Genomic DNA, 14,640 nt, shown 5'->3' with positions numbered 1-14,640 from the left:
GCGTACCGCCGCCCCTCGCGGGCTCGCTGCGCTCGCCACGCTTCGGGTTCACGTTGATCGTGGGGTCGCGTTAACAATTGTGGGGGCCATGAAACATTTTTTTTTAAAACATATCCAATGTGAAATGGCCATATTGGCCAATTTCACATTGTCATTTTATTTTAACATTGCTGTCTATGGGAAATCGGGTCCATCGCGTCTTTTAACATTACTGTCTATGGGAAATCGCGGGCATCGCGTCGCGGCTCCTTATAACGGCCACGACCGACGAGATGCCCACGATTTCGGGCGCGATGAAAAAATCGGCAGCCCGGATAACTCACAAGTACCAAAAAAACAGTGAAAAACCCATGTCGACCTTATGACCAGTCGCCCTTCCTCATGTCGACCTTTATGCAAATTCGACCTTAAGTCATGTCGACCTTGGCCCATGTTGACCCTCCTGCCAGTCGACCTAGTGGGGTCGACCTAATGACTGTAGACCTAAGTGTGGTCTGACAGATGTACCGATTCCATACATACAGTATAATGTGTTCCTAATTCAGAAAGTATTTGAGTCTACTATACCCAGGTGAGAAAGCCCTGTATTATACAGGCTACGTGACCTCATTATGGGGGACATTTACTAAGATGTGTATTCTACTTCACATGTGATCAACCAATCCGATCCTGTCCACTATCTTCTAGAGCAGGGATGGGGAACCTTCGGCCCTCCGGCTGTTGTTGAACTACATATCCCAGCATGCCCTGCAACAGTTGTAGCATGGCCACATAGCAAACCTGTAACAAGGCATGCTTAGATGTGTAGTCCCACAACAGCTGGAGGGCCGAAGGTTCCCCATCCCTGTTCTAGAGGGTGCTAAATAAGAAGTCGTTTCTGATTGGTTGCCCATAGCAACATCACATGTGAAGTAGAATACACATCTTAGTAAATTTCCCCCTAAACCTTTTATAATTTATGGTTTCACTGGAAGTAATAAACTCAGTCGATACTGTATTAAATGACACTACCCAGACCCGGCATTTACAAGGACTATGGGGCAGTTCTGTACTGCTGACCCTTAATTGAACTTATATTGTCCCAAGCATGGGGCCTTATTCTAGTTCACTCTTTCTGACAAATTCCTTCTTAGATGGACAAAACCATGTGCACTGCAGGTGGGGCAGATGTAACTTGTGCAGAGAGAATTAGATTTGGGTGGGGTTTTACTTCAAAGTGAGATCTATATTGCAGTGTAAAAATAAAGCAGCCAGTATTTACCCTGCACAGAAACAAAATAACTCACCCAAATCTATTTCTCTCTGCACATTTTACATATGCCCCCTGCAGTGCACATGGTTTTGTCCATCTAAGAAGGATTTTGTCAGAAAGAGTGAACTAGAATAAAGCCCATGGTTAGGAAACATGTCCCCCTACCTGGCAATGTCACTAGCGGCTAGGCTGTTCATAAGCTAAAGATTGGTTCTGTCCGCAGAATCTTCACCACCACTGTGTGTAGAAGGCAATGCCGGGACTTTCATATTTATAAGAAAAGGGGTTAAATCCAATCATGCAGGCAGCAATGTCATTATCAGTACTTGCTAAATTTCCCATAATATAGTTCACAATGTTATCTACAAATATCGCACAATAAGCATATACGCCTATATCTGTAACTAGCCACGCCCATAGGGTGGAGCATGACACGCCCCCTTAACATCATGACTTTTTCACATTTTTATGGTGTCAATGTCAGCACATGAGCACATGGACCCCCATAGAGTGTACCACTTAGCTTGCCATGCACAGATCCTGATGGGACAAATGGATGCACTGTCCAATAGGAGGGGATGAGTAGAGCAGGGGCTGTCCTTGCTAATAAGGGAATTTTTCACATAGGGTTTTACTCCGTGAGGAGTTGGTGTGTGTTCGCACAACCTAATGGATTAATGGATCCCTGATTCGAAACAGGGTAAGGAGACCCCAAAAAAGAATTTTTTAATCAAGAACGGGGGTGCTGTTCCCTACAGCATGGATTTATACATTTTACAGGAAAAGAAGGAAGGGGCTGTTTGTGGGAACGCACATGACATTTTTCTTTAAAATATAACTTTTAATGGTTTTTATTCTAATATTCCCTATATCAGGGTATGGGAACTTTACATAAACATCTGAGATTTTGAAGAAGTTAAAATCACATACAATACATACACAAATACAGATAGTGTGTTCAAAGAGAAGAAAATAAATGTGTTTTAAAAATTTACACGAGTGTCTGTTTTATGTGGCCCTGATGGAAAAATGAGTTTTGTTGTTGCTGTTATTCAGCAGTAAGGACTCTGATGTTACACCCTGTTGTCACACTATTCCAATTTATAGTATAATGCTGTTAAGCCTCTTGACACAGGGCACAGTGATCAGTAGGAGTTACACATTGTTATAATTAATTTCGGGCTTTGGAGTGGTATTTCGCAGATGTATAGTTGGTTCTGCGCCCTCTCCTGGTCGATCTGAGTATATCAGTCTAAATATATCCCTTTGCCCACAATTGCTGGGTTATATATATTGGAGCCCTCTCCTAGAGATCTGATCACACAGTGTACTGCAGTGTGCTATTTATATATATTTTATGCACCACTGATTCACAGAGTCAGATCTGGGTATAGTATAATGCTAACCCATCTAAATTCTAACAAACATTTTACAAAACATTTTTCTACTACAAGCTATCTGGGCTAATGGACATCTCTAGGACAGACAAGGTTGTTAGGGAATTGCAATAGATCAGCCTGGGCGTCAGCATGTGTTACCCCACTGCAATAACACAGACTTTATGCAGTGAGTTACAGGTTTATGTGTGACAGTAATCATAGGGGTATGCATCAGGGAGACTGTGGCTGAGTGCCTCATGTCTTCGCCCACCCAATAGGAAACATTAGGTAGCCATCTGTATTTGTTGGGGGGGGGGGGGGGCAGTCTGTGTGGTATGAAGGGCCCTGCAGGGAAATGCAGTTGTAGGGGCCCATATGTAGGGGTGTGGCCAGTCTCCAGAGGGGGTGTACCACCAGCCACCATAGAGGTTTGGCTTACTATCAGAGAGTGTATGCATGATAATGTATAAGTAGTCCTTCCCATTGTCGACCTAATGTGTGTACCCTGTCGACCTTGGCCATGTTTACCTTCAGTGGTTGACCCAATGACCGTATACCCCTGTACTTGGTTGCAGGCTAGTCACGGGCAGAGCATGATGAGCAAAGCGAGCCATATGAGGGTACGCGTTACACTATTTGAGGGTCCATGTCGACAGGTGTCAACATCGATACACAAAAAATTTGAAAAATGTCGACCTTTTCAACCTTTTGAACTTGTCAATCTTTTGTTGTCGACCTAGTGACTGTCCATCTAGATGCTGTAGATTTATGAATCCACAACCAGCATTGAAACCCCGTGTACACTGTCTATCAAACTCCCACTGCCAGTGGGAGTTTGATAGTATTTCTGTAGGGTTAGAAGCAAGACAGCTTGCTGTTTTGCAGCTGGCTGTTTTAGCAAAGGGTGTTCTTAACTAAGGGTAGCATCTGAACAGTTAAAGAAACAGTTTTATTCTGCATGAATCTGGACTAATCCATCTATTTCTTGTCATCTAACAGGTATGTAACATCCACATCCACTGCACTACAGATCCCAGCCTAGCCTCTGCATTGTCTTCTGGCATGTTTTAGCTATAAATGTATGTAACATCCACATCCACTGCACTACAGATCCCAGCCTAGCCTCTGCATTGTCTTCTGGCATGTTTTAGCTATAAATGTATGTAACATCCACATCCACTGCACTACAGATCCCAGCCTAGCCTCTGCATTGTCTTCTGGCATGTTTTAGCTATAAATGTATGTAACATCCACATCCACTGCACTACAGATCCCAGCCTAGCCTCTGCATTGTCTTCTGGCATGTTTTAGCTATAAATGTATGTAACATCCACATCCACTGCACTACAGATCCCAGCCTAGCCTCTGCATTGTCTTCTGGCATGTTTTAGCTATAAATGTATGTAACATCCACATCCACTGCACTACAGATCCCAGCCTAGCCTCTGCATTGTCTTCTGGCATGTTTTAGCTATAAATGTATGTAACATCCACATCCACTGCACTACAGATCCCAGCCTAGCCTCTGCATTGTCTTCTGGCATGTTTTAGCTATAAATGTATGTAACATCCACATCCACTGCACTACAGATCCCAGCCTAGCCTCTGCATTGTCTTCTGGCATGTTTTAGCTATAAATGTATGTAACATCCACATCCACTGCACTACAGATCCCAGCCTAGCCTCTGCATTGTCTTCTGGCATGTTTTAGCTATAAATGTATGTAACATCCACATCCACTGCACTACAGATCCCAGCCTAGCCTCTGCATTGTCTTCTGGCATGTTTTAGCTATAAATGTATGTAACATCAATAGATAATTGTATTTTGTTAGATGTATGTATAGATTGGAAGGTTCTAAGTAAGCCAATATTAGCATACCTCTTGGTTGGCTAATCAGGCTAGTTTATGATCTTTGTACAATTAGCATTTCAATCAGGTGGGCAAATGGTCTGGCCTGGCCTGGCTCTTAATTTGGGATAGTATTTCTGTAGGGTTAGAAGCAAGACAGCTTGCTGTTTTGCAGCTGGCTGTTTTAGCAAAGGGTGTTCTTAACTAAGGGTAGCATCTGAACAGTTAAAGAAACAGTTTTATTCTGCATGAATCTGGACTAATCCATCTATTTCTTGTCATCTAACAGGTATGTAACATCCACATCCACTGCACTACAGATCCCAGCCTAGCCTCTGCATTGTCTTCTGGCATGTTTTAGCTATAAATGTATGTAACATCAATAGATAATTGTATTTTGTTAGATGTATGTATAGATTGGAAGGTTCTAAGTAAGCCAATATTAGCATACCTCTTGGTTGGCTAATCAGGCTAGTTTATGATCTTTGTACAATTAGCATTTCAATCAGGTGGGCAAATGGTCTGGCCTGGCCTGGCTCTTAATTTGGGATAGTATTTCTGTAGGGTTAGAAGCAAGACAGCTTGCTGTTTTGCAGCTGGCTGTTTTAGCAAAGGGTGTTCTTAACTAAGGGTAGCATCTGAACAGTTAAAGAAACAGTTTTATTCTGCATGAATCTGGACTAATCCATCTATTTCTTGTCATCTAACAGGTATGTAACATCCACATCCACTGCACTACAGATCCCAGCCTAGCCTCTGCATTGTCTTCTGGCATGTTTTAGCTATAAATGTATGTAACATCCACATCCACTGCACTACAGATCCCAGCCTAGCCTCTGCATTGTCTTCTGGCATGTTTTAGCTATAAATGTATGTAACATCCACATCCACTGCACTACAGATCCCAGCCTAGCCTCTGCATTGTCTTCTGGCATGTTTTAGCTATAAATGTATGTAACATCCACATCCACTGCACTACAGATCCCAGCCTAGCCTCTGCATTGTCTTCTGGCATGTTTTAGCTATAAATGTATGTAACATCCACATCCACTGCACTACAGATCCCAGCCTAGCCTCTGCATTGTCTTCTGGCATGTTTTAGCTATAAATGTATGTAACATCCACATCCACTGCACTACAGATCCCAGCCTAGCCTCTGCATTGTCTTCTGGCATGTTTTAGCTATAAATGTATGTAACATCCACATCCACTGCACTACAGATCCCAGCCTAGCCTCTGCATTGTCTTCTGGCATGTTTTAGCTATAAATGTATGTAACATCAATAGATAATTGTATTTTGTTAGATGTATGTATAGATTGGAAGGTTCTAAGTAAGCCAATATTAGCATACCTCTTGGTTGGCTAATCAGGCTAGTTTATGATCTTTGTACAATTAGCATTTCAATCAGGTGGGCAAATGGTCTGGCCTGGCCTGGCTCTTAATTTGGGATAGTATTTCTGTAGGGTTAGAAGCAAGACAGCTTGCTGTTTTGCAGCTGGCTGTTTTAGCAAAGGGTGTTCTTAACTAAGGGTAGCATCTGAACAGTTAAAGAAACAGTTTTATTCTGCATGAATCTGGACTAATCCATCTATTTCTTGTCATCTAACAGGTATGTAACATCCACATCCACTGCACTACAGATCCCAGCCTAGCCTCTGCATTGTCTTCTGGCATGTTTTAGCTATAAATGTATGTAACATCAATAGATAATTGTATTTTGTTAGATGTATGTATAGATTGGAAGGTTCTAAGTAAGCCAATATTAGCATACCTCTTGGTTGGCTAATCAGGCTAGTTTATGATCTTTGTACAATTAGCATTTCAATCAGGTGGGCAAATGGTCTGGCCTGGCCTGGCTCTTAATTTGGGATAGTATTTCTGTAGGGTTAGAAGCAAGACAGCTTGCTGTTTTGCAGCTGGCTGTTTTAGCAAAGGGTGTTCTTAACTAAGGGTAGCATCTGAACAGTTAAAGAAACAGTTTTATTCTGCATGAATCTGGACTAATCCATCTATTTCTTGTCATCTAACAGGTATGTAACATCCACATCCACTGCACTACAGATCCCAGCCTAGCCTCTGCATTGTCTTCTGGCATGTTTTAGCTATAAATGTATGTAACATCAATAGATAATTGTATTTTGTTAGATGTATGTATAGATTGGAAGGTTCTAAGTAAGCCAATATTAGCATACCTCTTGGTTGGCTAATCAGGCTAGTTTATGATCTTTGTACAATTAGCATTTCAATCAGGTGGGCAAATGGTCTGGCCTGGCCTGGCTCTTAATTTGGGATAGTATTTCTGTAGGGTTAGAAGCAAGACAGCTTGCTGTTTTGCAGCTGGCTGTTTTAGCAAAGGGTGTTCTTAACTAAGGGTAGCATCTGAACAGTTAAAGAAACAGTTTTATTCTGCATGAATCTGGACTAATCCATCTATTTCTTGTCATCTAACAGGTATGTAACATCCACATCCACTGCACTACAGATCCCAGCCTAGCCTCTGCATTGTCTTCTGGCATGTTTTAGCTATAAATGTATGTAACATCAATAGATAATTGTATTTTGTTAGATGTATGTATAGATTGGAAGGTTCTAAGTAAGCCAATATTAGCATACCTCTTGGTTGGCTAATCAGGCTAGTTTATGATCTTTGTACAATTAGCATTTCAATCAGGTGGGCAAATGGTCTGGCCTGGCCTGGCTCTTAATTTGGGATAGTATTTCTGTAGGGTTAGAAGCAAGACAGCTTGCTGTTTTGCAGCTGGCTGTTTTAGCAAAGGGTGTTCTTAACTAAGGGTAGCATCTGAACAGTTAAAGAAACAGTTTTATTCTGCATGAATCTGGACTAATCCATCTATTTCTTGTCATCTAACAGGTATGTAACATCCACATCCACTGCACTACAGATCCCAGCCTAGCCTCTGCATTGTCTTCTGGCATGTTTTAGCTATAAATGTATGTAACATCAATAGATAATTGTATTTTGTTAGATGTATGTATAGATTGGAAGGTTCTAAGTAAGCCAATATTAGCATACCTCTTGGTTGGCTAATCAGGCTAGTTTATGATCTTTGTACAATTAGCATTTCAATCAGGTGGGCAAATGGTCTGGCCTGGCCTGGCTCTTAATTTGGGATAGTATTTCTGTAGGGTTAGAAGCAAGACAGCTTGCTGTTTTGCAGCTGGCTGTTTTAGCAAAGGGTGTTCTTAACTAAGGGTAGCATCTGAACAGTTAAAGAAACAGTTTTATTCTGCATGAATCTGGACTAATCCATCTATTTCTTGTCATCTAACAGGTATGTAACATCCACATCCACTGCACTACAGATCCCAGCCTAGCCTCTGCATTGTCTTCTGGCATGTTTTAGCTATAAATGTATGTAACATCCACATCCACTGCACTACAGATCCCAGCCTAGCCTCTGCATTGTCTTCTGGCATGTTTTAGCTATAAATGTATGTAACATCCACATCCACTGCACTACAGATCCCAGCCTAGCCTCTGCATTGTCTTCTGGCATGTTTTAGCTATAAATGTATGTAACATCCACATCCACTGCACTACAGATCCCAGCCTAGCCTCTGCATTGTCTTCTGGCATGTTTTAGCTATAAATGTATGTAACATCCACATCCACTGCACTACAGATCCCAGCCTAGCCTCTGCATTGTCTTCTGGCATGTTTTAGCTATAAATGTATGTAACATCCACATCCACTGCACTACAGATCCCAGCCTAGCCTCTGCATTGTCTTCTGGCATGTTTTAGCTATAAATGTATGTAACATCCACATCCACTGCACTACAGATCCCAGCCTAGCCTCTGCATTGTCTTCTGGCATGTTTTAGCTATAAATGTATGTAACATCCACATCCACTGCACTACAGATCCCAGCCTAGCCTCTGCATTGTCTTCTGGCATGTTTTAGCTATAAATGTATGTAACATCAATAGATAATTGTATTTTGTTAGATGTATGTATAGATTGGAAGGTTCTAAGTAAGCCAATATTAGCATACCTCTTGGTTGGCTAATCAGGCTAGTTTATGATCTTTGTACAATTAGCATTTCAATCAGGTGGGCAAATGGTCTGGCCTGGCCTGGCTCTTAATTTGGGATAGTATTTCTGTAGGGTTAGAAGCAAGACAGCTTGCTGTTTTGCAGCTGGCTGTTTTAGCAAAGGGTGTTCTTAACTAAGGGTAGCATCTGAACAGTTAAAGAAACAGTTTTATTCTGCATGAATCTGGACTAATCCATCTATTTCTTGTCATCTAACAGGTATGTAACATCCACATCCACTGCACTACAGATCCCAGCCTAGCCTCTGCATTGTCTTCTGGCATGTTTTAGCTATAAATGTATGTAACATCAATAGATAATTGTATTTTGTTAGATGTATGTATAGATTGGAAGGTTCTAAGTAAGCCAATATTAGCATACCTCTTGGTTGGCTAATCAGGCTAGTTTATGATCTTTGTACAATTAGCATTTCAATCAGGTGGGCAAATGGTCTGGCCTGGCCTGGCTCTTAATTTGGGATAGTATTTCTGTAGGGTTAGAAGCAAGACAGCTTGCTGTTTTGCAGCTGGCTGTTTTAGCAAAGGGTGTTCTTAACTAAGGGTAGCATCTGAACAGTTAAAGAAACAGTTTTATTCTGCATGAATCTGGACTAATCCATCTATTTCTTGTCATCTAACAGGTATGTAACATCCACATCCACTGCACTACAGATCCCAGCCTAGCCTCTGCATTGTCTTCTGGCATGTTTTAGCTATAAATGTATGTAACATCAATAGATAATTGTATTTTGTTAGATGTATGTATAGATTGGAAGGTTCTAAGTAAGCCAATATTAGCATACCTCTTGGTTGGCTAATCAGGCTAGTTTATGATCTTTGTACAATTAGCATTTCAATCAGGTGGGCAAATGGTCTGGCCTGGCCTGGCTCTTAATTTGGGATAGTATTTCTGTAGGGTTAGAAGCAAGACAGCTTGCTGTTTTGCAGCTGGCTGTTTTAGCAAAGGGTGTTCTTAACTAAGGGTAGCATCTGAACAGTTAAAGAAACAGTTTTATTCTGCATGAATCTGGACTAATCCATCTATTTCTTGTCATCTAACAGGTATGTAACATCCACATCCACTGCACTACAGATCCCAGCCTAGCCTCTGCATTGTCTTCTGGCATGTTTTAGCTATAAATGTATGTAACATCAATAGATAATTGTATTTTGTTAGATGTATGTATAGATTGGAAGGTTCTAAGTAAGCCAATATTAGCATACCTCTTGGTTGGCTAATCAGGCTAGTTTATGATCTTTGTACAATTAGCATTTCAATCAGGTGGGCAAATGGTCTGGCCTGGCCTGGCTCTTAATTTGGGATAGTATTTCTGTAGGGTTAGAAGCAAGACAGCTTGCTGTTTTGCAGCTGGCTGTTTTAGCAAAGGGTGTTCTTAACTAAGGGTAGCATCTGAACAGTTAAAGAAACAGTTTTATTCTGCATGAATCTGGACTAATCCATCTATTTCTTGTCATCTAACAGGTATGTAACATCCACATCCACTGCACTACAGATCCCAGCCTAGCCTCTGCATTGTCTTCTGGCATGTTTTAGCTATAAATGTATGTAACATCAATAGATAATTGTATTTTGTTAGATGTATGTATAGATTGGAAGGTTCTAAGTAAGCCAATATTAGCATACCTCTTGGTTGGCTAATCAGGCTAGTTTATGATCTTTGTACAATTAGCATTTCAATCAGGTGGGCAAATGGTCTGGCCTGGCCTGGCTCTTAATTTGGGATAGTATTTCTGTAGGGTTAGAAGCAAGACAGCTTGCTGTTTTGCAGCTGGCTGTTTTAGCAAAGGGTGTTCTTAACTAAGGGTAGCATCTGAACAGTTAAAGAAACAGTTTTATTCTGCATGAATCTGGACTAATCCATCTATTTCTTGTCATCTAACAGGTATGTAACATCCACATCCACTGCACTACAGATCCCAGCCTAGCCTCTGCATTGTCTTCTGGCATGTTTTAGCTATAAATGTATGTAACATCCACATCCACTGCACTACAGATCCCAGCCTAGCCTCTGCATTGTCTTCTGGCATGTTTTAGCTATAAATGTATGTAACATCCACATCCACTGCACTACAGATCCCAGCCTAGCCTCTGCATTGTCTTCTGGCATGTTTTAGCTATAAATGTATGTAACATCCACATCCACTGCACTACAGATCCCAGCCTAGCCTCTGCATTGTCTTCTGGCATGTTTTAGCTATAAATGTATGTAACATCCACATCCACTGCACTACAGATCCCAGCCTAGCCTCTGCATTGTCTTCTGGCATGTTTTAGCTATAAATGTATGTAACATCAATAGATAATTGTATTTTGTTAGATGTATGTATAGATTGGAAGGTTCTAAGTAAGCCAATATTAGCATACCTCTTGGTTGGCTAATCAGGCTAGTTTATGATCTTTGTACAATTAGCATTTCAATCAGGTGGGCAAATGGTCTGGCCTGGCCTGGCTCTTAATTTGGGATAGTATTTCTGTAGGGTTAGAAGCAAGACAGCTTGCTGTTTTGCAGCTGGCTGTTTTAGCAAAGGGTGTTCTTAACTAAGGGTAGCATCTGAACAGTTAAAGAAACAGTTTTATTCTGCATGAATCTGGACTAATCCATCTATTTCTTGTCATCTAACAGGTATGTAACATCCACATCCACTGCACTACAGATCCCAGCCTAGCCTCTGCATTGTCTTCTGGCATGTTTTAGCTATAAATGTATGTAACATCAATAGATAATTGTATTTTGTTAGATGTATGTATAGATTGGAAGGTTCTAAGTAAGCCAATATTAGCATACCTCTTGGTTGGCTAATCAGGCTAGTTTATGATCTTTGTACAATTAGCATTTCAATCAGGTGGGCAAATGGTCTGGCCTGGCCTGGCTCTTAATTTGGGATAGTATTTCTGTAGGGTTAGAAGCAAGACAGCTTGCTGTTTTGCAGCTGGCTGTTTTAGCAAAGGGTGTTCTTAACTAAGGGTAGCATCTGAACAGTTAAAGAAACAGTTTTATTCTGCATGAATCTGGACTAATCCATCTATTTCTTGTCATCTAACAGGTATGTAACATCCACATCCACTGCACTACAGATCCCAGCCTAGCCTCTGCATTGTCTTCTGGCATGTTTTAGCTATAAATGTATGTAACATCAATAGATAATTGTATTTTGTTAGATGTATGTATAGATTGGAAGGTTCTAAGTAAGCCAATATTAGCATACCTCTTGGTTGGCTAATCAGGCTAGTTTATGATCTTTGTACAATTAGCATTTCAATCAGGTGGGCAAATGGTCTGGCCTGGCCTGGCTCTTAATTTGGGATAGTATTTCTGTAGGGTTAGAAGCAAGACAGCTTGCTGTTTTGCAGCTGGCTGTTTTAGCAAAGGGTGTTCTTAACTAAGGGTAGCATCTGAACAGTTAAAGAAACAGTTTTATTCTGCATGAATCTGGACTAATCCATCTATTTCTTGTCATCTAACAGGTATGTAACATCCACATCCACTGCACTACAGATCCCAGCCTAGCCTCTGCATTGTCTTCTGGCATGTTTTAGCTATAAATGTATGTAACATCAATAGATAATTGTATTTTGTTAGATGTATGTATAGATTGGAAGGTTCTAAGTAAGCCAATATTAGCATACCTCTTGGTTGGCTAATCAGGCTAGTTTATGATCTTTGTACAATTAGCATTTCAATCAGGTGGGCAAATGGTCTGGCCTGGCCTGGCTCTTAATTTGGGATAGTATTTCTGTAGGGTTAGAAGCAAGACAGCTTGCTGTTTTGCAGCTGGCTGTTTTAGCAAAGGGTGTTCTTAACTAAGGGTAGCATCTGAACAGTTAAAGAAACAGTTTTATTCTGCATGAATCTGGACTAATCCATCTATTTCTTGTCATCTAACAGGTATGTAACATCCACATCCACTGCACTACAGATCCCAGCCTAGCCTCTGCATTGTCTTCTGGCATGTTTTAGCTATAAATGTATGTAACATCAATAGATAATTGTATTTTGTTAGATGTATGTATAGATTGGAAGGTTCTAAGTAAGCCAATATTAGCATACCTCTTGGTTGGCTAATCAGGCTAGTTTATGATCTTTGTACAATTAGCATTTCAATCAGGTGGGCAAATGGTCTGGCCTGGCCTGGCTCTTAATTTGGGATAGTATTTCTGTAGGGTTAGAAGCAAGACAGCTTGCTGTTTTGCAGCTGGCTGTTTTAGCAAAGGGTGTTCTTAACTAAGGGTAGCATCTGAACAGTTAAAGAAACAGTTTTATTCTGCATGAATCTGGACTAATCCATCTATTTCTTGTCATCTAACAGGTATGTAACATCCACATCCACTGCACTACAGATCCCAGCCTAGCCTCTGCATTGTCTTCTGGCATGTTTTAGCTATAAATGTATGTAACATCAATAGATAATTGTATTTTGTTAGATGTATGTATAGATTGGAAGGTTCTAAGTAAGCCAATATTAGCATACCTCTTGGTTGGCTAATCAGGCTAGTTTATGATCTTTGTACAATTAGCATTTCAATCAGGTGGGCAAATGGTCTGGCCTGGCCTGGCTCTTAATTTGGGATAGTATTTCTGTAGGGTTAGAAGCAAGACAGCTTGCTGTTTTGCAGCTGGCTGTTTTAGCAAAGGGTGTTCTTAACTAAGGGTAGCATCTGAACAGTTAAAGAAACAGTTGAACAAACATTGAACAACTACATAAAGAAATACCGGAGGAACACAGAAGGACATAAAATTCAACATCATCCACTGAAAATCCAGCATTCTGCAGTGAGTTACCTGACCCAGCATCACCTACAGTCTGCACAGCCAGGACAATGAACTTCATACTGAACCATTCTATGTACCAGAGCCATGGTTCCTCAATCCTGTGCATTCCCTATTCACTCTGCATGCTTTCTGCCCCTAGCAGGGTGTGCTGTGGCATGGCCCACGGTGCAAAGCTATTAGGGGTCAAGGGTGCAGGTGGAGGGGGAAGAGGAGGATAGGAGGAGAGAGAGGACTACTTTGTCCATTCTCTTTACCTGCTGCCTCGTGTCCTGCCATGCTCACTTCTTGCCTCAGGTTTCCTTACCTGCACCTCATGTCACCTGTCTGTCTCCCCCTCCCTCTAGATTGTAAGCTCCTTAGAGCAGGGCCCTCCTCCCTCCTGTTCTCACTGCACTCTTCTTGTATTTCAACTACAGCTCTCTTACTCATCTACAATCTATACCTGCATCTATTCTCATTCACTTCCTTATATCTCAGCTGTATTGTGTACTAAGAATTGTGCTTTAATTGTGTTATGACTAGTTCTGTGTACCCTGTACTGTTCTTTTGTGTTCTATATGTACAGTACTGGCTGGTGCAATCACCATGTGGCGCCGCTGATTGGCTGCCTGGGTGCTGCACAGCTCAGTAATGATATGTTCCCCATGTCTGTGACCCTCATTAGAGTACATCTAGTATATATATCAGTACTGTTACTGGCTACCTAGCTGGCTGTGCAATCACCATGTGGCGCCGCTGATTGGCTGACTGGGTGCTGCACAGCTCAGTAATTATATGGTCCCCATGTCTGTGCTCCTCATTAGAGTACATCTAGTTTATATATATCAGTACTGTTACTGGCTGTGCAATCACCATGTGGCGCCACTGAATGGCTGCCTGGGTACTGCACAGCTCGGTAAATATGTTCCCCATGTCCGTGTCCCTTATTAGAATGCGTCTTGTGCATATCTGTATGTGTGATGTACATTTGTACTGCCATTGTTGCCTGTTCCTTGTACTGATAACCCTTTGTATTGCAGTATGTGCATTGTTATTTTTATTGTCTGTAAAGCGCCTTGAGTCCTGTTGGAGAAAGTGCGCTATATAAATAAAACTTACTTACTTACTTACCTTGAAAGGGGGTGTGACATCGGGGGACTCTTGCTTCTTTTTGCATCACGTTTGGGGAATACCCAGCCTCTCTGGAGATGGTGAATGGGCAGTATTAGCAGACTATTTTTCTATGACAGGAGTCGGGTGCTGCAGGAGGATATCACCCGGCAGCACCCATCTCCTGTAACTACAGAAGAGCTGGCACTTTGGTGTAACC

The sequence above is a fragment of the Crinia signifera genome, chromosome 7 (assembly GCF_055691185.1).
Source record: "Crinia signifera chromosome 7, ASM5569118v1, whole genome shotgun sequence".
Lineage (NCBI taxonomy): Eukaryota > Metazoa > Chordata > Amphibia > Anura > Myobatrachidae > Crinia > Crinia signifera.
This window is presented reverse-complemented; position numbering follows the sequence as displayed.